The sequence below is a fragment of the Protopterus annectens genome, chromosome 5.part0, assembly GCF_019279795.1.
Source record: "Protopterus annectens isolate FY-2018-M chromosome 5.part0, PAN1.0, whole genome shotgun sequence".
Classification (NCBI taxonomy): domain Eukaryota; kingdom Metazoa; phylum Chordata; order Ceratodontiformes; family Protopteridae; genus Protopterus; species Protopterus annectens.
In genome coordinates, this window is record NC_056735.1 from 250,858,032 (window position 1) to 250,881,480 (window position 23,449).

The 23,449-nt window shown below is 39.9% G+C and overlaps 1 protein-coding gene across 2 annotated transcripts in view; it reads right to left on the minus strand.

The window, feature by feature from the left end:
* Window positions 1-23,449, minus strand: part of TRIM3 (tripartite motif containing 3) — a 1,155,987-nt gene that overhangs the window by 301,332 nt on the left and 831,206 nt on the right. The gene's annotated exons all lie outside the window — the stretch shown is intronic.

A 23,449-nucleotide genomic window follows, 5' to 3' on the forward strand; every position in this document is an offset into this window, starting at 1 on the left:
GAAGAAGTTAAAGTCATCTGAATAACTCCACATTAAAGAGACCTATTACTAATGCAGAGGATGGTACTGACAAACAACTTTGCATTTCAGTGCTTCATCTACAAATGCAGTGCCTGCTGTCCTTGAAGAATACATTTCCTATGTTACATTAAAAACTGTGAGCTAGTGATATTGCCGTAATATTTCCAGAACTAGATTACTTATGCAATATAGAATGGCTGGCAAACAATGACAAGTTTCATAGTTACTAGGCATGCAGTCCTGCAGACCATTAGTGAGCCTAGCTCAAATTGTCAATGCCCCCAAAGCACTGTCTGGTTAACTGACTTGCTCAGTATCACATAATATGTAAATTAAGATGGAAAGATTCAAAACCCGCACTCATCACAGAAAACAGCTCATTAACAAGTCAGAACTTTAGCCATCTGAGCTGACTGCCAGAGTAACAGGTTTTTAACTAAATGCAGAAATCCTTTGCAAGCCAATCTTATAGAGAAGAATGCATCATAGTAATATTTAACAATGACTACACAATGGATCCTGAAGAGCAGACGGTTCTCATTCCAAATAATACAGACTATATGACCTGACAAATGTCAACTTCTTTGCAATTGCTGGAGACTGTAAAGAATGCAACATGTTTAGACTACTAAAATATTACGCAATCCAGGCCTATTAATGAATTAATTTATTATTTAGTGCAATGAATAAACCAAAACAATTACATATAATACAAATGTTTTTGTATAACAACCCGCAATATTAATGAATATAGCACACTGTTTTTTTTTTTTGGGGGGGGGGGGTGAGATTTCATGCTTGCAGGACATCTGCATCTCATTTTTGACCTCCCTATATCTTCTCTGTCAACAAGAACAGCCATCCCCTCTGACATCACTCAGTACAGGTCTAACCTACGTGAATAGCTAATAATGCTGTATTGCAGCACACACCTCCAGAGTCCACATGGCTTGACTGTGGACAAGTAGGTCCCTATGCTGGGTAATGGACCTGGGTCCCCACCAGCCATACCTGTATCCCATTACTTGGCTGTCTGTCCCTATTAACCATAAACATTGTTCAGACTTGTCAGAGTACATACTATTTTCTTCTTTACTTTTACAATAATCACAGAGAATTTGATTTCATTTAAGACTATTTCAGTGGTGCTGCGGTAGCATTGTCGCCTCACAGCAAGACGTCCCATTCGATTCTCAGCTAGAGCGTCTTCTGCGTGGAGGCATACGTGAATGGGCGTGCCTTCGTTGAAGGTTGTGCGTCAGGGCTGGTAACTCGGCACGTAAAAAATCCACTACCAAACATTAGCAGACCGGAGTTCCGCTGTGGCGACCCCTAACCGGGATAAGCCGAAAGACACAACAACAACAACAGAAAAAACACTGGCAGCTATTTTCTAAACAAAATAGTTTCACACTGAAAACAAACTTAACATGAGAAACAGTAAACTTCTCTTCCCTTGAAACTCACATTTAGTGAAATTGCATCTGGCAACCCATTAAACTACAAAGACGTACTGGGATTCATACTCAAATAGCATGTGTGAAGTATTAATTAGCATCTATATAAAGGGTATAAGAATTCAAATTGCAGCTGTATAGAATGCATTTACTAACATACTGGGGTAGCCTATTGGACACAAGTGTCCCTTTTCAGCAGGAGCCCAGGAGTACTGTCTGATGAAGAAATTTGGCAGAGTCACAAATGAAGGCTGGGGGAATGAATCAAACCATGTCCTACAAGAAGCAACACTTAAGGCCAGATGCCAAAACAGTTGCTCTCAGTGCAAGTCTGCCCTGATTCCAAAAGACTTGCTCTCAGTATAAGTGACTTACTTTGGTAAAAGATCCATCTAAAAATAGGCTTACTATAGGGGTCAGATTCTAAAACACCTGCTCTCAGCCTGCTCTTAATGTAAGTGGTCACTTAAACTGAAAGTAAATCTTTTGGAATCAGGCACATACTTTTACTTATCTGCACCAAGTGCAAGAAAAACCACTGTAACCCAAACACAGTGCATTCCTACCTCTCTGCTTAAAAAAACAAGCTAAATAAAAATGTATTCATAGGTATAACATTAGCATTAAATTCAAAGACTTTATGTTGTCCTGTCCATTTGCAGCTAAATAATAAACACACAGGGCCCGATTCCAAAACACTTTTTATCACTGTGAGTGACTTACGCTGGTATTTTATAGAGAGAAGGTCTTTTGGAATCTAGCCCCTGGTGTAAGCCTATTCAAAGATAGACCTTACACTAAAGTAAATCCCTTAAGCTGAGATGAAGTCTTTTGGAATCAGGGCAGGCTTACACCAGAGAAAAGTCACTTAAACTGAGAACAACTCTTTTGGAAACTGCCCCATTGTCAACACTAAAGAAACCAAGGATCACATCCAAGGAATACAGCTCATATGATGAGCTTCTTGTTAACTGCAATCAATTTCCTTCCTTTACACCATAATTACTCTGGTTCATATGTAGTCAGTACTAGGCTTGCAAACCAGGGGACCACTAAGGAGCCTAGTCCAAAGTTCTATTTGTGTCAAGGCTCTGTCTGGTCAAGTGACTTGCTCAAGGACAGGGCATAAATATGAGACAAAGTCAGAGATGTTTGACAAAACTGGAAACAGATAAAAGGAGACAACTCTAAATCACTTGAAAAGCTAACAGAACAACAGGTTTTGCATCAACGTGCATTTTCCGAACCACTATAATGTATGACATAGACTAACTGTAATTCTCAGTGATTTTTTCCCCTTTGGTTAAAGGAAATAGGGGTCTGGCAGTTGGTGTGGATGATTAAGGCTGTTGTCTCTGTAGCTAAGATACAGGGTTTGATTTGGAATAAGTCACTTAGCTAGGGCAGCGCTCTCTGACTGGGGCATCACACACACACACACACACACACACACACAGGCACAGACACACGCACACACAGGCACAGACACACACACAGGCACACACACAGACACAGACACACACACACAGACACAGACACACACACACACACACACAGGCACAGAGACACAGACACACACACGCACACACACCTTGGATTGAAATTCAACCAGTTCATTCGACCTGCTTATTAACCTCCTGTTCCCTGTCTGACACATTAGTCCCCAAACTGTTTGTGTCTTTAGTCCCCATACTGTAAAAAAAAAAAATTACAAAATGAAAAAAAAGAAATTCATGCTAGTCCTTTCCCTAATAAGGCAGGTTTATTCACTATGTAATGCTAGCTCTGACCGTTAAATAACATGCCACCAATTCTTGAAGTTTTGCATTCCCTCTGCATGGTAACTCCAGTTTATTTACTCAAAGCATCTGCCAGTGAAAGACACTTGACACTTTGCATTGCATGCCATGCTGAGCAAGAAAAGCATTACTGATTCAAATGTCTGCCAGTCAACATTGTTGCAAGTAATGTGGGAAACCTTTTCTTTCTTTCTTTTTTTTTTTTACATTAACTTTGGCTGGCCAGGCTCCTCAGCCAACAGCTGGCCCTAGGTCACCTTGTGCTGCATTCAGTCCTGTTTGTATTTGCATGTCTTAAGTGGCTGCATGTGTCTTACATAAGTTATATTTCCTCCAACAATTGGATATCCTACATCAACTTTGTAACATTAGGTGGAGAAGCTGTTTTATATCAACAATAAAAGATATGTACATACTAAAAAAACAAATGCAAAACAATTTAAGAGACGCTCCATTTTCTAAGGGCAATAGTGCCTTCCATAGTGAGAATTTCAGGGGAAATGATTGGCCTTCTGGGGTGGGGAAGTTCTATACTTTTGCACTGGGCTTCAAAAAAACCCTGGGCAGTATTTTATCCCTCTGTAATGCCCATCCTCTTGAACATTATTGCTTTCTTAGAAAAGGTATTGTCAGTCTCATACTTAAAGGCAGGTACCGACATTTTGCTTTTTTGCTAATGATGTGTTCACTGCTATAGTAATTAATCTGTATTTCAGACATGGGGATATCTGCTTTCAGTGATACTGCACATCCAATTCTTACATATCTAACTTAGCAAGTGCGACTAAAAACCTCCAAAAAGCTGACCACTATAAAAATACTTAATAATGGGATGCAAAGCATTGTTTCAGAAGAAGTTTGCATGATTCCTTTCTTTGCTCATATTCCCCATTAAGCAAACAGCATTCAAATTTGTTGAACAATTTATTTTTCAGAAGAATAAATATTCACGGTGCAAAAGTTGTATGAAATTTGTGTTATGTCTTGCAGCTATTTTTCTTCAGTTTTTATCTACTGTTCTACATGTGTTGGCATATAACATCTATGGCTTTTAAACTGTATTGCCATTTTTAAGAAAATTAACAAGTATTGTGAGTCATTATTTCTCACAACACCATATATGTTATTTTTAAAATTAGTTTGGTATTTTATTGCAATTTCTGACAGCTGACACAGAGGTTAAGGCTGTGAACTGCAGTAGTTCCTGTGTTACAGGGTTTGATTCCCGCAGACCTTGTTTGCTCACTGTGGGTTGGTATAATGGTTAAGGTGTTAATCTCAAAGATAAAAGATACAGGGTCTGATTCTTACCTTTGAAAGGGAAATTGGCTAGGATGAAAATGGCCCATAATGGCAGCCAGCCTAGTTCTTACCTATGAACTTATAATGAAGGGATGAACCTTTGTATATGTTTGTCTGTGTCTGTGGGTGTTTGTAACTCACCATAACTGTGTGCATATGGGTTTTGAAAAGACTTTATGAATCAGCTACTTCTATATTTTGGATGTAAAATAACTTCCTCCAGCAATAAACATATCCCACACCAACTTACTGATATTTGTTGGCAGAGCTACTTTACATAAAAATATAGAAAAAAGTATATCAACAACAAAGAAGTGGGATGCATTTCCAACCAATGGCTTCAACAGAGATACTATTTATTCGACAAAGAACAGAGAATAAAACGTAAGCACCTTCGCAGTGTGTCCCACTGCTTCCTCAGACGTATACATATTTGAAATGGAGATTCCACTTACATACTGCTACTGTCAGTCACTAATTGAAAGCACCTGCTCCATGCATTCTCTTCTTAAAGTCATATATTGCATGATCAGAAACAGCATGTTGGATCCCATGTATTCTGATAAAAATGCATCTAATGTACTTAAAGCACTTCAGTATTCTAAAAAATATACAACACAAAACAATATATATATATATATATATATATATATATATATATATATATATATATATATCCACATAAAATATATACAATGTACATAGAAAATGTATATATGTTACAACTCTAAAAAGCTATAATACATATAAAAAGGAGTATATCTCACCCCCCCCTTTTACATATGTAAAACAAAACAATCCAAGAAATATACTGAATATATATTACTATTTTAGGGGTCTACTCTTTAATATAGGCTTAATAGGGACCTTATCATTCAGACCCTTCCCAGAGTCAGTTAGTGGGACACACTGCGAAAGCGCTTAAGTTTTATTCTCTGTTCTTTGTCGAATAAATAGTATCTCTGTTGAAGCCATTGGTTGGACTTGCATCCCACTTCTTTGTTGTTGATGTATTCTATATATTTTTTGGTTTGCAAGCCTTTATCCAGATATACAAGGAACTTCTTGTATAGAAAAAAGTAAATTAATAATAAATAATAATTATTAAATTATTAGCATTAATAATTATTAAATTATTAGATTATTGAAATAATAAAACAAATACAAACTAGCCCATTTTCTAAGTGTAATGTCCTCCGGGGGGGTTGTTGCAGGGAAATCATGGACCTTCCAGGGGTGGGGAGGATGTTTGCCTGCAATGTTGAGAATCACAGCACTCTTCAAACACCCAGTATTCCCTCAAACAGCCCCCCCCCCCCAGAAGGCATTACTGTTTGCTTTTCTGATGTCACACTGTGATAAAAAAAACAACAGTGCTCAATTTTCCAAGGTCACCACAGACATACAAGAATATCAGGGGTTAAATTCAGTGAACACAATCAAACGTGAACTATTCACAAAAACAAAGGACATACAATTAGTAGAGATGCAAATAAATCTCCTGTGATGCCATTTGAACTACCTAATGGCTTTCATAGTAAATCCTAATATTCGTTCAGACTAATAGAAGATGCACTGTAACCCACATTTTTGAATACTGAAAATTCTGCACAGCTTTAGGCAGAAAATTGTTTCAGTTATCATTAGAACACTTTCCACAATCAAGGCAGTTATTTTTGTCAAGTGCACTGCTTCAGAATTAAACTTTGGCAGTTACCCCAGAGCCTCCTGCCAGGCATGCTGCTGCAGCCAGTCTTACAGCCTGTTAATTTCCACTTAATGAGACAGTCCACAGGTCAGTACATCTTAAATGGAAGAGAGCACAACACTGACCAACAGCACTGACTTATACAAGCATCTGATGTTTGTCCAGTAGCTCATTTCTGCACGTTAATTGGCACAGCTGCCTGTCAGGAATAACATTCACTGTTACAATCAGTTCGGCATGCTGCGCTTGTTTCTCAGCAAGCTGTTACCTCCAACATTAAAGGCCTGCCTGCTGAATGTGTGGCCCAAAAGTTTCTGAAAATTAAATGCAGAAAGTAAGCTGACAACATCTGTATCATCTATAGGAGACAATAGATGCTGGAACAAGTTAGTATGAAAATGATGAATGACTTAAAAAAATCACCAAGAATCAAAGAAAAAAGTACATCCCTGTTTATTTCTGTCACCTGCAATGAGCTTTTGATCATGTCATGGTTCATTTTTATAATTAGGTAGCATGCAATTCAAAACAATATATAGGCCCAAGAACAATACAAGGGAGATGCATATACATACTCAAGTGGATAAAAGCAAGTGATGTTCAAATGTAAGAATCTATGACTATGATTTATTGGTTAAAAGAAGACAGGGATGAGGATGACTGGGTGATAATTGGTTGTGAGGTAGCACTCAATTCATTTCCTGTGAAAGTTTTCAATCAGCCCATCTTTGACAACAATTGCTAGTGGGATTCAAATGCATATATGATGGACAGATCTATACTCCATCCTTTTTTAGCAAAGGAAGCAAGCTTGTTTACCTCTATCAATCATTTCTTGTGGACACCATATAGCAGTATAACTTATGCTGTTTGCAGGGAGGTCACATAGATGCAAAAAATAATGACAGACACATTTCAGTGGATAATGAGTCAAATCAATGGCTAAATGACTTCTCCTACACTTGTATATACATGCAAGAGTCTATCAGAATAGCCTTCAAGGTATTACAACTCTGTTTGCATGGTTATAGCTTCCCCAGTTTAATGAGTGAGTGCCCTGAATATTTTTTGTAGCTTTCTCTCGAACTTCAACATCATGATCCATACCTTGAAGGTTTGCACAGTGAAAGCTTAGCCTGCATATCTGGAAAGCATATTCCAGTAGTTCATTTCCATGAATTGGGTTGTGTGATTTCTACAATCTGCCACTCCCCGGATATGTGTTTGTGTACGCATGGGTATATTGGAATGGGTTTTGAAGAACTGTATCATCCATTCCTTTCTGCCCTCTACTGAGTAGATGGTAGCTCCTAGTGTCACTTCCTGTAGACCTTAAGCTGCATGTTATAGGTGTTATGTTGGATCTGATGGACTTGCTGTTGGGAGCTATATCCACTTTCTAGAAGTAAAACATGCTATTGCTATATGATTTGCCACAGAAAAATAAGATGACTTATTGGAAGATGCAGTTTTTTCTTTGTTTTTGTCAGCCAGTTTAGTTAACCGGGCCTTCTTGAACCTTTTTTCAGTTATAATCTGGGTCACAAGGGCAAATATAAATTCAGCATAAGTGAAAAATTTAGAACTGCCAATCAATCAAGACATTTTGCACCAGCAGGTAGATTAGCTGTGATGCAAATAGTGCAGACCTTCACAAATCCTTATTGCTATTATTTAACAAAGTATTTACAAAACTTATGAATCATAATGATTCATAGTTCCATTCAGTTTTACATAAACCACTTCAGCAGCTGCCATATGATATAATGCTGCAATTCCTTTATCCTCTTAGCCATATGTCTTTCCACAGCCTTTTGTAAACACTCCCCAACACTCAGGAAAGCATATCATTAAACAGCCATATAACCTGCAAACTGATTTAGCACATACTTTATCTGAGATAAAGCAGGACATACCAATCTTCTGCTTGAATCCTCTTACCTACTACAGTTCTCAACAATACCCATAAAGTTCCTATATGTGTCCATTTTACTTTCCCCATAAGACACCATCCATCTATAGTCTTCTCCTCTACCCTTCTTGTTGCTGCTTCTCATGTCCCTTTACTTATTAATGTAGTATTCCCAAATCTACTTCCATACCCTAAAAATGTTCTGTTACCCAGTTATCAATATAACCATAAGACTATTACTCATTAATGAGGGCACAGTCTTATCAACACATAATATCCATCTTACACAGTTCATAACAGTCTACACATTTGTATAAACTTTTATACTTGCTCTCTTCAGCAGTCTATGTTATACCCCTGCTTTAACCAAGACATCATCTCTTCTATCCATTAGTTCAACCAACAGAAGATAAGAGGTGTATTTTCATTTCTTTTATCACCAGCATTCCTTAAACATCTCTCACGGGCACCCTGTCCAATCAAATAAAGCACAGTGTGCAGGAATACCATAAAGCTTATATATCTCACGCCTTCCACAGTCTACTTGGCTTAAAAATGTAATCTACACCATCACATCTAATTTATAGTTATACTCCTCACCATTAAAGAGGTTCTCTAGTTCGTTTATTGGCTGGCATGCCCTCTATGTAGAGTCTGCATGTCCTCCATGCATTCATGTGGGTTTCCTCTGGGTACTCCGGTTTCCTCCCATATTCCAAAGAAATGCATCTGCACCATTTCTCCCTGGGCCTATGCTGAAAATAGGCTCTGTCCTAGTTGGACTTTCCAGGTCAATAAATTTTAAATAAATAAATAAATGAAAGAAAGAACGAGTGAATATATAAATAAATACATTTTACATTCTTCAACAGCCTGCCCTATACCCCTACTTCAAAAAACAACATCTTGTCAGTCAACCAACATGGGGTAAAAGGGCCTAACATCACTTATTTCAATTTTATGAACAACCCAGCATGACCTCCCAGTCAATCAGCTTCACTTCTGAGTGTGCCATTGATGAGATGTTAAACCGAGGCCCTAACAGCCTGCACTGATGGGATGTGTTGTGAGATCTTTTACATCCACCTGAGCTATCAAACTGAGCAGGCAAAATTCCCCAATCCCCTGGCCAAACTTCCTCTAGCAATATAAACACCACTAAGAGTCTCCCCTGAAAAGAGGTTACTAACCTAGTCAACAAAGGATAAATAAATGAAAAGTTTTAAATTAAATACACATTTCTGTCTTCATTTCAAAAGTAAAGAAGAAAAATGTATGCACACTGACAGTTTTGAACAGTGTTTATTATAAATGGTGGAAAGAGACAAGCAATGGGATACCAGAATGGCTGGGGGGGGGGGGGGCTGGTCCATTACCCTGCCTACAGCACCATTTGGCCATGACCTGCGTCTGATGTCAGCATTAACAAACACAAAGCCATACCAAAGATTTGGGACTCCAGAATCCAAACTTCCCTCCATCGTGTAACCAGCACCCATCAAGAAGGCTTTTTAAAGGGAATAACTGGAGCAGATAACCTTCACGCTCTTGATATGTCTTATCCAAGCTCCTCGGCTACTACCGGACACTTTCATTGCCACTTTGACTTTGAAAAAGCACACAGCTCAAATGAATGGCAATGCTTGGGATGATCAGCTTTTGACTGCTCCTCTAACACAGTCAGAGCCACTCAAGCTCTTTATAACCTCCTTCTTTCATGCATCGTCATATACCCCCTATTATCTGAGCCTTTCAATCTTACCAGGGAGACCAGGCACTTACGTTCCTGTCCCATGCATTATTTTTATTAACAAATAAGGCACTCAAGGCCTTAACCTGGTCCGTAACATTAATATAATTTGTTGCCGGGATAGATTTGTGTCCCAAAGACTCCACCATTTGTGGAATAGACTACCTCTCCATGTCAAGCAGAGTACTTCTCTAGCCCTCTTTAAGAGGAACCTGGACGACTGGATGGTAAACAGAAAATATACCCCCTAGGATCCCACCTGTGTCCCTGCTGGACAGGGCAAACAGGTGCTGACTTTGAGGGAACATGGGTAAAATTCTTGGCTAGGCTTATAAGGGCGTCCTGGCCAGTAGCCTAATATCATCCTATGAACCTAAGAACCTATGAATGAACCAGCAGCTTGAGAACTTCTGTGGAAAAATTCATTTTCAGGATGGAGTATACTGGGACAAGAAAGACAGAAAGAAAATTATGGATGCCTGCAGACAACTGTATGCTTTTTTTCTTAAAGACTGTCTAACCAACCACCACCCCCCACCTTAAGCCATCCCACTACTCTCTCAAAAATTGTAATCATATCAAGGCTTACAGTCAAAAGCAAAAAAAAAAAAAAAAATAGGACTGCATCACTAATAAAGCAATCCACAAAATTCAAACAAACGCTGTGTCTATCATATGCTTGTTCTACTATCTAAAATGTATAGGAATCTGGATTCATCTTCACTCCTGTTAAATGTTTTAATTAAACCTGCTTGGAAACACTTAGGGCTCTTGCACTTGTGCAGAGGACAAACCCAATACCTACTTTTTGTCACATTGCTAGACATCGTCCATTACCAAGTATGAATTAGAAATCTTGAGTAGCTAGTCTAAGTTTATCTAGCATAGTAATAGAAATAGGTCCTCTTTACCACGTCTCACATTGGTGGTTTGTATTTCACATATCTCAATCTGTACACATCCGATTTTCCATTAAAATCTTTTTTTTTTTTTACAAATCCCTGGGATAAGCCCTTCTCTTTTGTATAGGCAAACATCTCACAGGCTTTTTTGCATAACTTTGTTCTTTTGTATGTTGGAGAGATACCCACTCAGTAGGACAAGTGGCAAAGGCACACAAAGTCATAAGGTCACTCAACAGGAATCCTCACCTCTTAGGGCTTAACATACCATTATGAGGCCGCCATTTACTCAAAACAGATGATCAGATACTTTTTTGAGATCCTGGTAAAAAGAAGGCAATAACTTTATCACTGACCTGACTGAACTTGTAGGATCATCCTGCTGGGCTTCCTTTGTCCACCTATTTACAGAAAAGGTTTGATTTCACTAAACGTGATCAAAGGAGATATCTGCAGCAAAACCTCATCTTATTTTCCTCCTCTCTTGGTCAAATAATTCCCCAACACCTCCTTTTCTCATTACCACCTCACTAGCTGAAATGACTTGTCCTCACCTCCCAAGATAGACCTACTGCATAGGCAGTGCAGCAATTTAGTACCACAGGCTTTCTATAAATAACACCACAAGGCTACACAGCCACCTACTCGGTGTCGGTCACTTCTTACTGCCACCTACTCGGTGTCGGTCACTTCTTACTGCCACCTACTCGGTGTCGGTCACTTCTTACTGCCCTTTCTATCCCAGTACTCTACTCCCAAGTTATCTCAATAAATGAACTGAATACATTCCCTCCAGTAAAGCAAAACTGGTTTCTGGATATACTCAGTGGTTTCTGGCCTGCAACATACATGGTAAAAGCCCCATGTCTTGGTCCGAACTACCTCTTTATCACAAATTTTACTCATCCACCCACAACTCTTTTTCCCAATTTTTGCACATGAGGTCAGGGTATCACTTTAACAGTAACAATCATATAAAGCCAGTATTCACTTTGCTGGGTGCCTAATGATGCCCACAAATGCAAACTTTGTGGGTCAAACTCTCACACCTGGTACTAAACATTCTTAAAGCACCTGTCCCAGTTGAGTAAAAATTCTGATCCACTCTCCAAAATGAAGCCCATAAACTATTCTAGTTATTACTAGCTCAATTAGCTGCTGCTACATCAGCAATCTCAAAGCATTAGAAAATGTTCTCCCTCCTCATGCTTTCTGCAGTGTGTTAAGAACTGTGATCCCTAGCTCTAAAGACCACTGAGTTGAAGGGTACTTTGTTCGCTAACACCCTATACACTAAAACAGTAAAATGTTGGTAATGTCTCCCTCCTGTAGGCACATATGCAGTAACAATAGTTTGGACACGGTCTTTACCCTAATGATCCCCTTGTCCATATTTAACAAGATTTCTATACCCTTTTATCAGTCTTCAGCATTGACTGCCTACTACAGCTATATGATTTACACATTTGATAATTAGATTACATTCTTCTTTAGAAAGATTTCACCTCTATAAACACCAGCTTGAAACATGACCTATCAGGACCCTTTGAGTCACTTTTCAACTGTAGCCTCAAAACAGGCTTTGTACCATGAGAATAGAGGACTGCAACGGTTATCCCATTTCACAAGGATGGCTCATCAACTGACCCCCAAAACTACGTACCTATTAGTCTAATATGCAAAGCCATGGAATTAATTATTATGGAAAGGATCAACAAAGACATAGGCAACCTTCAGGCAATGGACCCACCTAGTTTGGCTTTGTCTAGGGAAGTCATGCCTACAAAACCTGTTGGACTTCTTTGAGAAGGTCAGGAAGACAATGCATGAGGGGAAAACAGTGCTTACCACCTACCTGGACCTGGCTAAAGCATTTGATACTATACTCCACTTGGGCACAGTTGAAAAACTCACCGAACTGGGCATAATCCCTACATAACTAGCTGGGTTGCCAGATGGCTCACAGACAGGACCTAGGAAGTCAGGATTGGTGAGACCAGTCACCATGGGGTACCTCAGGGCTCCAAGACAGCACTACTTCTGTTTGGCATCTACTTCTTGGCAACCATGTTCACAGATGACAACAAATTAGGAGCGATTGTACATTCCCCCATGACACATACAGCTTACATGAGGGTCTAACACAAATAAATTATTGGTACCAAAGTCACGGATTAAAACTCAATGCCAAGAAATGCATTACAGTGCCTTTTGGAAAAGTCATCAAGGCTAGTTACTTCATCGATAAGACATCCCTAAGAGCTAACCCAGTAGTCAGGGATTTCAAAACATATGTAGACAGCAATCTGGCCTTCAACCAACATGTGGCCAATGTAGTAAGAAAATCATTCTATGCTACCCAACTTATAAGTGTAGGCATGGCATCCAGCAAGGAAGTCATAGCACCACTTTATTCAGCTCTTATCAGACCCACATTGAGTACAATGTCCTCTTCAGCTTGTATCTGACCAAACATATGCAACAACTGGAATGCCTGCAAAGGTTCCTTACAAGAAGAATTCAGGGTATAAACACATTGTACTATACAGATCACCTTAAAGTTATATCAGTATACTCAGTCTCCTACAGGTTACTGAGAAGTGATTTATGCCTGGTATACAAGGCATCCTTGGATCGAGTTCTGGTGGACTTTTTGCACATTCAAAAAACAAACAACATCAGAACCACTAGATTCCCGAGGATTTAAATGTTCTTGTAACATAAATAAGACATGTTGGTGAGACAGATATGTGTTCATAGGTGTGCACTAGGCTAATGGCCCTGGAGCCTTTACAAGCCTAGCCCAAAATAATTTCCCTGGCAACGTGCCACCCGATGTTAGTTCACAGTGCCTCTATCCAATAGGGCAACTGGAGTGACCCCTGAGGTGAACTTTCTGTTATCCATCCACTCATCGAGAATTCTCTTGAAGAGTGAGGTGAGGTGCTCTGCTTGACATGAATGGGAAGCTTATTCCAGAATATGGGTAGTCTTTGGGAGATGAACCTGTCCCTCCAGTATGTTCTGTTGATTGTGGTAATGAGGCTGTGATCTTTGGACCGTGTGGCACGGGGGGATTGGGATTTCTTTAGGTGTAACATTTCAAGTAGGGCTGGCTTGGACATGGCTTTGTAAGTCAAGCAGAGATCACCTCTGAGTAGATGATAAGAGAATGCAAACAGCGAAAGTTTCTTGAGTCTGTCCATGTAGGACATGTGTTTAAGGCCTAGGATCCTTTTTGTGAGGTACTTTTGTGGCCTCTCCAGCTGTTGTAGGTGTCTGGTCAGGTACATGCCAAATGGGGCACTATATTCGATGATTGGTATAATGAGGGATGAGTAGAGAGGGATGATGACCTCTTTCTTTCTGGATGTAAAACCTTTGGTTATAAGATGTGCCACATAGAAGGACTTTCTGACCACAGTGGCAATGTGGTGGTCGAAGGTGAGGTGGCTGTCGACCTGGGAGCCCAGATCTCTTTTGGCCCCTTCAGTGTTTAGTAGGTTCTCACTGATGTGGTAATTCATTGGAACTGAGTTTTTTCCAAAGGGAATAATAACGCATTTTTTGGCGTTAAGCTTAAGGCCATGGTTCCGACACCAGTCATTGTTCTCAGAGATGCCCTTTTGTAGGATGTCTGCTCCACTTGGGGAGTTGACAATGACTCCTAGCTTGCTGACATCAGTGAACTTGGTCAGCCAGAGTCCCTCTGTGTTGGCCTGGACTTCTGAGAAGTAGATACCAAACAGGAAAGGGCCCAGGATCAAGCCCGGTGGGGCTCCACTCATGACTGGTCGACAGTCTGACTTGAAATCCACAACTTTCACTCTGTTGGTCCTATCTGTGAGCCAATATGCAACCCACCTAGTGATATAAGGACTGATGCCTAGTTTGGTGAGTTTATCTATTTTACTCAAGGGGGGGATGGTATAAAAGGCCTTGGCCAGGTCGAGGTAGGCTATATGCACTGCCTTACCCTCATTCACAGCCTTGGTGACTGCCTTGAAGAAATCAACCAGGTTCAGTAGGCAGGATCTCCCCTTGACAAATCCAAACTGTGTGGGGTCAAGAGTCTGGTGATTGCCTATATCTTTGTTGAGCAGGTCCATGATGACGAGCTTCATAGCTTTGCATACCAGACTTGTCAGGCTAATGGGGTGATAGTTTCCAGGGTCTGCAGATGCTCCCCCTTTATAGAGCGGGATGACTGTAGCAGCGCACCATTCATTAGGGACAAAGCCTAAGGTAAGGCTGTAACTGAATAGGGCACACATGTGTGGTGCCAGTTCGTTTTGTAGCTCATGTAGGATGCAGCCAGGGATATTATCAGGTCCCATGGATGCTGTATTCTTGAGTTTGGACAATGCAGCTTTTACCTGTGCTGCAGAAATGGTGGGTAACAGGCTTTCTTCTGGTATTGTGATACTGCCTTTGGGGGGAGAGAGGGGTAAAGTTGGCACTGAATCTGTTGGCCAGTATGTTGGGCATATCTGTTGGCTCAGTATAGGAGGTACCATTGTGCAATAACTTGGAGCAAATCTGGGTATTGCCTTGCAGGTTCTTGATATAGCTATAGAAGGCTTTGTGGTTGTTTTTGGTGTCAGCTGCAATTCTGCCTTCATAGATGGCTTTAGAGGATTTGATAAGGGATCTCAAATTTTTGTTTAGTCTGATGAGGGAGTTTTTACAGTCTTGCGGCTTCCTTTTTTTCTGCAACAGTTTCTTCCTTCTGTTGTAGAGTTTACTGATGGCTGGGGACCACCATATTGGCTTCCTTTTTTTGGAAGAGAGCATCTTGGTTCTATTTGGTATGGCAAGATCCATACATTTGTGTACATGCTCGTACCATGGATTGGTGTATGATTCAGCAGTCATGCAGCTATTTTCCATTGGCATTGGTGCCAAGAAGTTAGCCACCTCTGTTTTTAGGAGCCCAAAGTCAGCTTTGGAGAAGTTTTTCAGGGTGGTCACCTTAGTGGGGGGTGTAGGTGAGATGGAGATTTCCATGGTGATCAGTTTGTGGTCATAGTTAACCAAGGAGGAGTTGGCTATAGGTGTGGAGCAACAGTCTCCCATGCTGGTGATAACCAGGTCGAGGTTGTTGCTTCCCCCAGTGGGAGTCAGAATGAACTGGTCCAGGACATTGGAACTGACAAATTCCAGGAGGTGTTGGGCCTGTACATTGGTACTAGAATAGTTTTCCCAGTTGATGGAAAGGTAGTTGAAGTCACCCAGTATGAGAGTATTTGGCTGGACCTTGATAGATTCCTGGGTGCTTAGGAAGCTAGAGTGAGAGTCAAGGGACATGGTTAGGGTTCTGTAGCAGGCTATGACTTGTATCACCATCATACTCAGTGTTAGTTGTACCTAAGTATCTTGGATACATTATGCTGGGCTACCAGTCTAGAGGTGTGTGCATCCTTTATGAATATGGAGACCCCACTGCCTTTGGAGCTTCCAGCCATGTTTTGGGGCCAAAAGGTATGGAATGAGTTATAGCCTGGGAGTGCAGGGGTGCTTTCTACCTCTTTAAACCAAATCTCCTTTACAGGTCAGATGTCAACATTCTCAATTTCGAACAAATGCATCTTGAGATTTAGACTTCTAGCATTGAGCAGCATGACCCTCAGATTGCATTTGTTTGTAGCTGTTACGGTGGAATTTTGGTCTTTGGAACACTGCCTAAAAAGGCACTATAGAGGTGGCAAGAGCCTTAGCCGGTAGCCGGAGTCCTAGGGTTGACACATGCAGGCCATCTCTGGGAAAGCATTGAGGTCTGTCGATCATGTCATCCCAGGCAGATAGATACTGGATCCCCTTAGAATGACACCAGAAACTTAGCCAATTGTTGAAGTCAATCATTTTCTGTTCGTCCTGTGGTATTATTCTGGGTGATGGTAGAATACTGCTCAGGGCAAGGGTCATACCTGCCTGGGCCACATACACTGAGAGTTCCATCATATATCTTTTCATGTAGTTCAGGGAGGTATGTCTCAGGTCATTCACACCTACATAGACAATTACTGAGTCATATTTGTACTTGTTGTGGAGTGACCTAAGTGCATGTGTTATGTGGTGGATCCTGGCACCTGATGGACAACTGACTGTCACCTTCTACTTGCTCAACCCAGTGAGTGGGACATCAGTGTGCCTCACAAATGAGTCTCCTATGAGTAGTACATTGGGTGAAGTGTTCTGCCTTAAGGGCTTAGGTTGAGGGGCACACTGTGGAGGTGAGCTGTGTGTTCTGAGGTTAGTGTTGTGTTGCAGTAGTCAAGTGCTTTTCTGTCTCTGGGTCTCTGTTGTTTGGGTAAGTTTTTATTGAGACCCTCTGCAAAGGTGGGTGTATGGTCTGTGTTTCTATGTGTGAGTTGTGATGGTTGGCATTTTGGAGGGCTGTGTGTTCCATGTAGTGAGCTGCAAGTTTTGAACTTCTCCCCTTGACCAGCTAGCCTGGTCTTGGCTGGAGAGTCCTCTGCTTCCAATTTAGTGATATAGGAGCATCTCTCACATGTACGAGTGTTGGGAAGTAAGAGGAGAGGGTTGTCTGTGTACATGAGACAGTTACTACACTGTCTCAGAATGCCCAAGTGCACCAGGCTAGTAGGAGAAAGCACAGGAAATTGCCCTACAATCATACCAGGAAGGGTGGTCATAAGTAATAAGTGTACTGGTGCTGTTACTGCATAGGAACAGCTAGTGCTGATAGCACCTAAGTGCACTACAATAAATGCTACTAAAGCCTGTTAAAGTGCTAGTCGATTAAGCTAACAGGCATGTTCTAAGGGAAAAAATTGAAGAGCAGACTTTCTGGCACCGGTAATAGTTTACCTCAGCTGAGTGCCACTGCATGGTATGCAAACACAGGCTTTTAAACCAGAAAGTTGAAAGGGATGGAAAAACTGCCCAAAAGGCCAATAAACTACAATTTCTGTGCCAGAAACCACTCCTCTCATGGTAGACAAGCTACATAGTGCTTACCACTCCCACTGATAAGCTAGAATGTTTCCCTCCAACACAGAAAGGTATGGGGCACTCAAACTTACAAAACAGTCCTGGATACAGCAAATCTGTATCTGGACTAGACTAGTTAAAGGAAAGGTGGGAAACAAGCTTAGAACTTTTTTTGTTTGTTTTTTTTTTTTGTTTGTTTGTTTTTTTAACAGAAAAAGCAGTTAAACAGCAGAAAAAAAACATTTTAAATGCAGTGCAAGCTAGTACACTTGAATGTTTAGCAATATTAAAGCAAATACAGTTTAAATAAATGCAGTTAAATTAAAAAAAACAACTAAAAACAAGTGCAGAAAGCAGTAAATTAAAAAAAAAATCAAAATGGAGGCACTTGAGTACCTCTTTCTCCTTCCTGTTGCTCTTGTATTCTGCAGGATGCCAAATCTGGATCTACGGAGCTTAAACAAGCATAAAACATGGGCTTTTAAACCAGAAAGTTGAAAGGGATGGAAAAACTGCCCAAATGACCAATAAACTACAATTTCTGGGCCAGAAACCATTCCTCTTGTGGTAGATAGGCTACCTAGTTCTTACCACTCCCACTGATAAGCTAGAAGGCTTCCCTCCAACACAGAAAGGTCTGGAGGACTCAGAAACTTACAAAACAGTCCTGGATACAGCAAATCTGTATCTGGACTAGACTAGCTACAGGAAAGATGGGAAACAAGCTTAAATTTTTTGTTTTAACAGAAAAAGCAACTAAAACAGTGCGTCTCAGAGGATCTTCATACTCTAGAACAACCATGTGAAGCAGAGTCAATCTCTAACCCTCTTTAAGCATAACCTTGACAAATGTATTGGAAATTGTAAATTCATCCTTGGTCTGGTTCCATGTCTCTAATAAACAGAGGCAGACACTAATGACCAAACTAACAAATTAGCCACCCACATAGCCTCTAGAAATGTCTTAACTAACATACTTTCTCCTAATAAATGCCTAAGACACACATGTACACAGTTGGGTTGGGTTGCACGGCTAGTCTTATAAAGGCCCTGGTGGTCATTAGCCTAGTATATACCTATGAACCTATGAACTACAGTCTGTTATGTTCATGAAAGAGACTGCTCTGTTGTAATTACACTGTTTATGCATGTATGTCGGACCTTCAGTTTGTATGGTTACTGTTTATATCAATTTTGTTTCCCTTTTTTTTTTTCTTTTATGGTAAACCATTTTTACTGTGCATCTTAAAGCTGACATGCCTTCCTCAGATGTGAAGTTAACTACACTTTTTTCTGCCTTACCAAAATGCATCACCTCCTTTTTACCTCATCAGTCAGTTGCAATCACTGATCCTGAAACCAAAGTTGTACACATCCACAGCAGATAACGTACAGTACCTGTTTGCACAACTATTACCTAAACATGGATAAATGTAGTGTCTATAAGTTTATAGCTTATCATATATTATATTCTCTGCATACAACATTTATGCTACAGTAAAAATGCTACATTACTGGTTGTGAATAGCATGGACAGATCTGAGTTTTGCAAATAAGAAAAGTACAGCAACTCTGCAAGACAAATTAATGTTGACGAGTGACGCTATTAGCAATGCATTTAATTCTAACAGAAGTGTTAGACTACAGTGTTCTCATTACTGAGTCTGATAAGGAAACCTCTGATATACATTGATCATAACTCCAAGACTGAAAAAAATATCTAAAGCTGCCTGTGATTTATTTATTCTGAAAGTGAATATCACAGCATCTGGACATGGCATGCTACTGTACTCTAATACAGTATAATGCAATGTTTAATATGAAGGTAAATCTGAGATTTATTTCCAAAGGAAATGTTGAAATGGTGGAGATGTTGTATATGCACAAAGTACCATGCAACTTTAAATTGGTGTAACAGGAATCATACAATAAAAGGTCTTTAATATTCCAAAACATGTATGCTGATTGAACACCCCAGTCAGCATGCCTACTGTAAATCAAGCATATCCTAATAGAAATAAGTCATGTCTCTGAAATATAGTTGTGCAGTCGGACAATCTATTACAATTTGCTGGTGGTAAAAAGGAAGGTTGAGAGCTACTGGTAACCGCACAACATGCTATAAAAATGAGGTCCCCAGGAACTAGCATCTGTGTGAACTAATAAGCTCTATCTCATGGCGCAATTCCAGTTTCCAAAAAAAAGAAAAATAAAAAAGACACAGATTGAGAGGTAAACTGATATGAATGGTCTCTTCCACAGTATAAATGTGTGTATGTACGCACAAAACATGTATGTGCAGTACATCAGAAAAGAACTAAAACTGCTGAAAACCAGTAACTTATCGTTATACAAAGACATTATTTAAGAAAGGTAAACAATTTTTTTTCTTAAATAATGTTATTGTATAATAGCAAAATTCCACTCCTGGATGTGGGTTTCACAGAATATACCCACACCCAGTTGTGGGATATTGCTTAATTGGGTGCATGCCATATGACCAAAACCCCTCACACACGCGCATGCACACAGAGCCCCTACCTCTCTCTCTCACTGGGGAAGGATGCATATCCTTATGTAGACCCCTTCATTTCCAGGCCAATTCTGGCTGCAGTTCGCCAGTTGTCTATATGTAGAGAATAACAATGGCTAGTGACAGAATCAGAGTTATAGCTGCTGTGATTTTACAGTACTGACAACAGAGCTTTACTACAAGTGTGTGTGTGTGTTTGGGCGCATGTTTGTGTGTGTGTGTGTGTGTGTGTGTGTGTGTATCACACACAGTGAGCTTCAAGATTTCAGAAATAGAAGTCAAGGCTGCAGTACTTTTTTATTTTGTAAACAAATACAGGAACCTGATAAAGTGAAACCTTGAAGAAATAGCTGCTTACACTCAGGGTTGCCAGACGTCCCTATTTGGGCGGGACTGTCCCGAGATCAGTAGCCTGATCCCGAGTCCCGCCCTGCCGGGTTAAATCCCGGCCAGCCTCCACTTTGTTTTTTTTTTTTTTTGATTGACCCGTATACCTGGCATACGGGCCAATCAAAAATTGCTAAACACGGAGCTTCTTGTGTTCCGCATTAAAACACGAGAAGCTCCGTGTTTTATGATTGGCCCATATGCCGATATCGAGCCAATCAAAAAGCGCTAAACACGGAGCTTCTCGTGTTTAATGCGGAACTGCAATGCATTAAACACGAGAAGCTCAGTGTTTATTGTGTTTATTGCAGGCAGAGTGAGCTCAGTTCTTTAATGCGGAACTATGTTCCGCATTAAAGACCTTTTTTTTTTTTTTTTTTTTTGGTACAGAGATAAAATATACGTCTGCATGACTGACATAATCCAGTATCTCATCAATCAACACAGCTGCCGCTCTAAAAACATCGTATCTGGCAATTTATAAACCTTCATTTCAGCTTAATTATTAATTACTTATGCAGACCTCCATATCATTAGGACTAGGGTTATTTAGAAGCGGCAAACTGCTTACATAACAGACTGGCAGATACAAAGGTCAGTAATATAGAATTTTGACATGTTGCTGGCGAGTTCTTACACATTTGCAGATTTCATTATTTGTAAAGGTTTTGACATGAATAGACATGGCATGTTTTGTTATAAATTAATATGGAAGTTGGACTTGAACAATGAGGGAGTCTTTCTTGAAGATTTTGCTTTTCCTGCCAGTTTTGTTTGTTTACAGAAAGAATACAGGAGGCATGTGTTTACATAAATTCCTCATCAGATGTTGAAGGTACACATTTCAATAAAAATGTGTCTGTTGAATGAACTTCTGCCACCTGCAGAAACTGCTTGGATTACCTTGATAATGCCCTCAAGTTACTGTAAGCCATTTCTGAGATTGCAGTATAAGGCACACATTTGTTGTTTTACAGAATGGAATCTTTTTTTACCTATTTGAAGTTCCAGTGTTTTACTTTCTACATTTTAACATTTTTGTCATTTACAGTGGTTATTCTGTTACTTTATTTATAATGACTAATTTCTTTTTTCACCAGTCACCATGCAAAAACATACCATTCATTTGTCGACCCCCATGAAACGCATTCATATTCATTCAACCTTCAGATATCCTAATACTGTGGTTATATTGGTACCTTAAGCTACTGCAGTTGAGACTACTCTAATGTGGATTTGCCCCAGTGCATGATTGATGGAAAGCTTCATATCTGACAGGCAGAGTGAGCTCAGTTCTTTAATATTAAAGACCTTTTTTTTTTTTTTTTTTTTTTTTTTTTTTGGTCTTCACTTCGTGAGAGACCATCTTTTTTTTTGTCCCTACCTGGGTTGCTGGAAATCTGGCAACCCTGCTTACACTCCACAGGATATCATATGCATGTACACCAAGGAGAGGGAGTGGCTATGTTAAGACTTTCATACTTGTTCCATTATAAATGTGAAGGCCTGAGGGAATACTTAGAGAGTTACTTAGCAGCGTGGAAAATACAGTTAAGTACCTGACCTATGCAGTCATGGAGCACATGACCTGAGGAATCTAAATAAGAAAATGCTGTGGAATGCTTTCTTATGGCTGACTGGAAAAGAGGATGCCTTGTAGAGTTTACATAACTGACAAAAACAATGCAAACTGACCAAAACAATGCAAACAAAACAATGAACTGATGTTGACATTAAAATCAGAAACTAATGTACATTCTAAATCTGCAAAGATAAGAACTAGCCAAGCATATTTTCCTCCAGACTAACTCTGGATTGAGAAGGATAGAATCTAAGTCAAAGACTGTTTTGATTTTGTTGTTTGGCATTCTTGCTGTTATAAAATCTGTCCCTCAAAAGAAAAAAATACTATCAAGAATTCTACTGAAGTACCCTCATATGCAACAGTCTCTAGGGTATGGAACTTTTACAGTAACAGCAGTTTAAAAATCGAAAAAGAAAAGCCCTTCCATTAACTACAGCAGAGTCCATCGGATGACTGTGTCCTGATTTCCTGTCTGCTGTAACGGTTGCCATCCATACCAGATAACAACCTACCAGCTGTATGCTTAACTATTACATGATCTTGGAGAGAGGCAGCTTCTGAAAGTTTATAGCTTCACCCTGCTTTCTGTTCTCTATCTACATTTAAAGTGCCCCTGCACTTATGTGTACTAACCCTAACCCAACCCCTGCCAGTAAACCCAACCCTACACATTTGAGTACTAAATGCTCTTTCCCTAACATTACCACTAAACAAGATACAGACATGCCAAACACAACTATTCCCCCCTTTCCAAGGCCTTACTCTAACACTAACCTGCAGACATAAACACTCAACCTAATATGAAAACTTTAGTTACAAATTAAAGTTTCAGCATTAATACCCAATCCCATTTACCGTACATGCTTTAAACGCTTTGACAGTAGCTGCCTTGGACAGTCCAACCATTCAGTGAATGTGGACAGTAAAAAAAAAATAATTGAAAAATGCTACAGTCGACCAAATACAATGTACCACACACACACACACACACACACACACACACACACACACACACACACACACACACACACACACACACACACAAATGAGGATGGTGGAAATATACCCGAAACAGAAATATACTGCCACATATCACTACAAGTAGATACAACATAATGAAAATAAACAGAAGGACACTT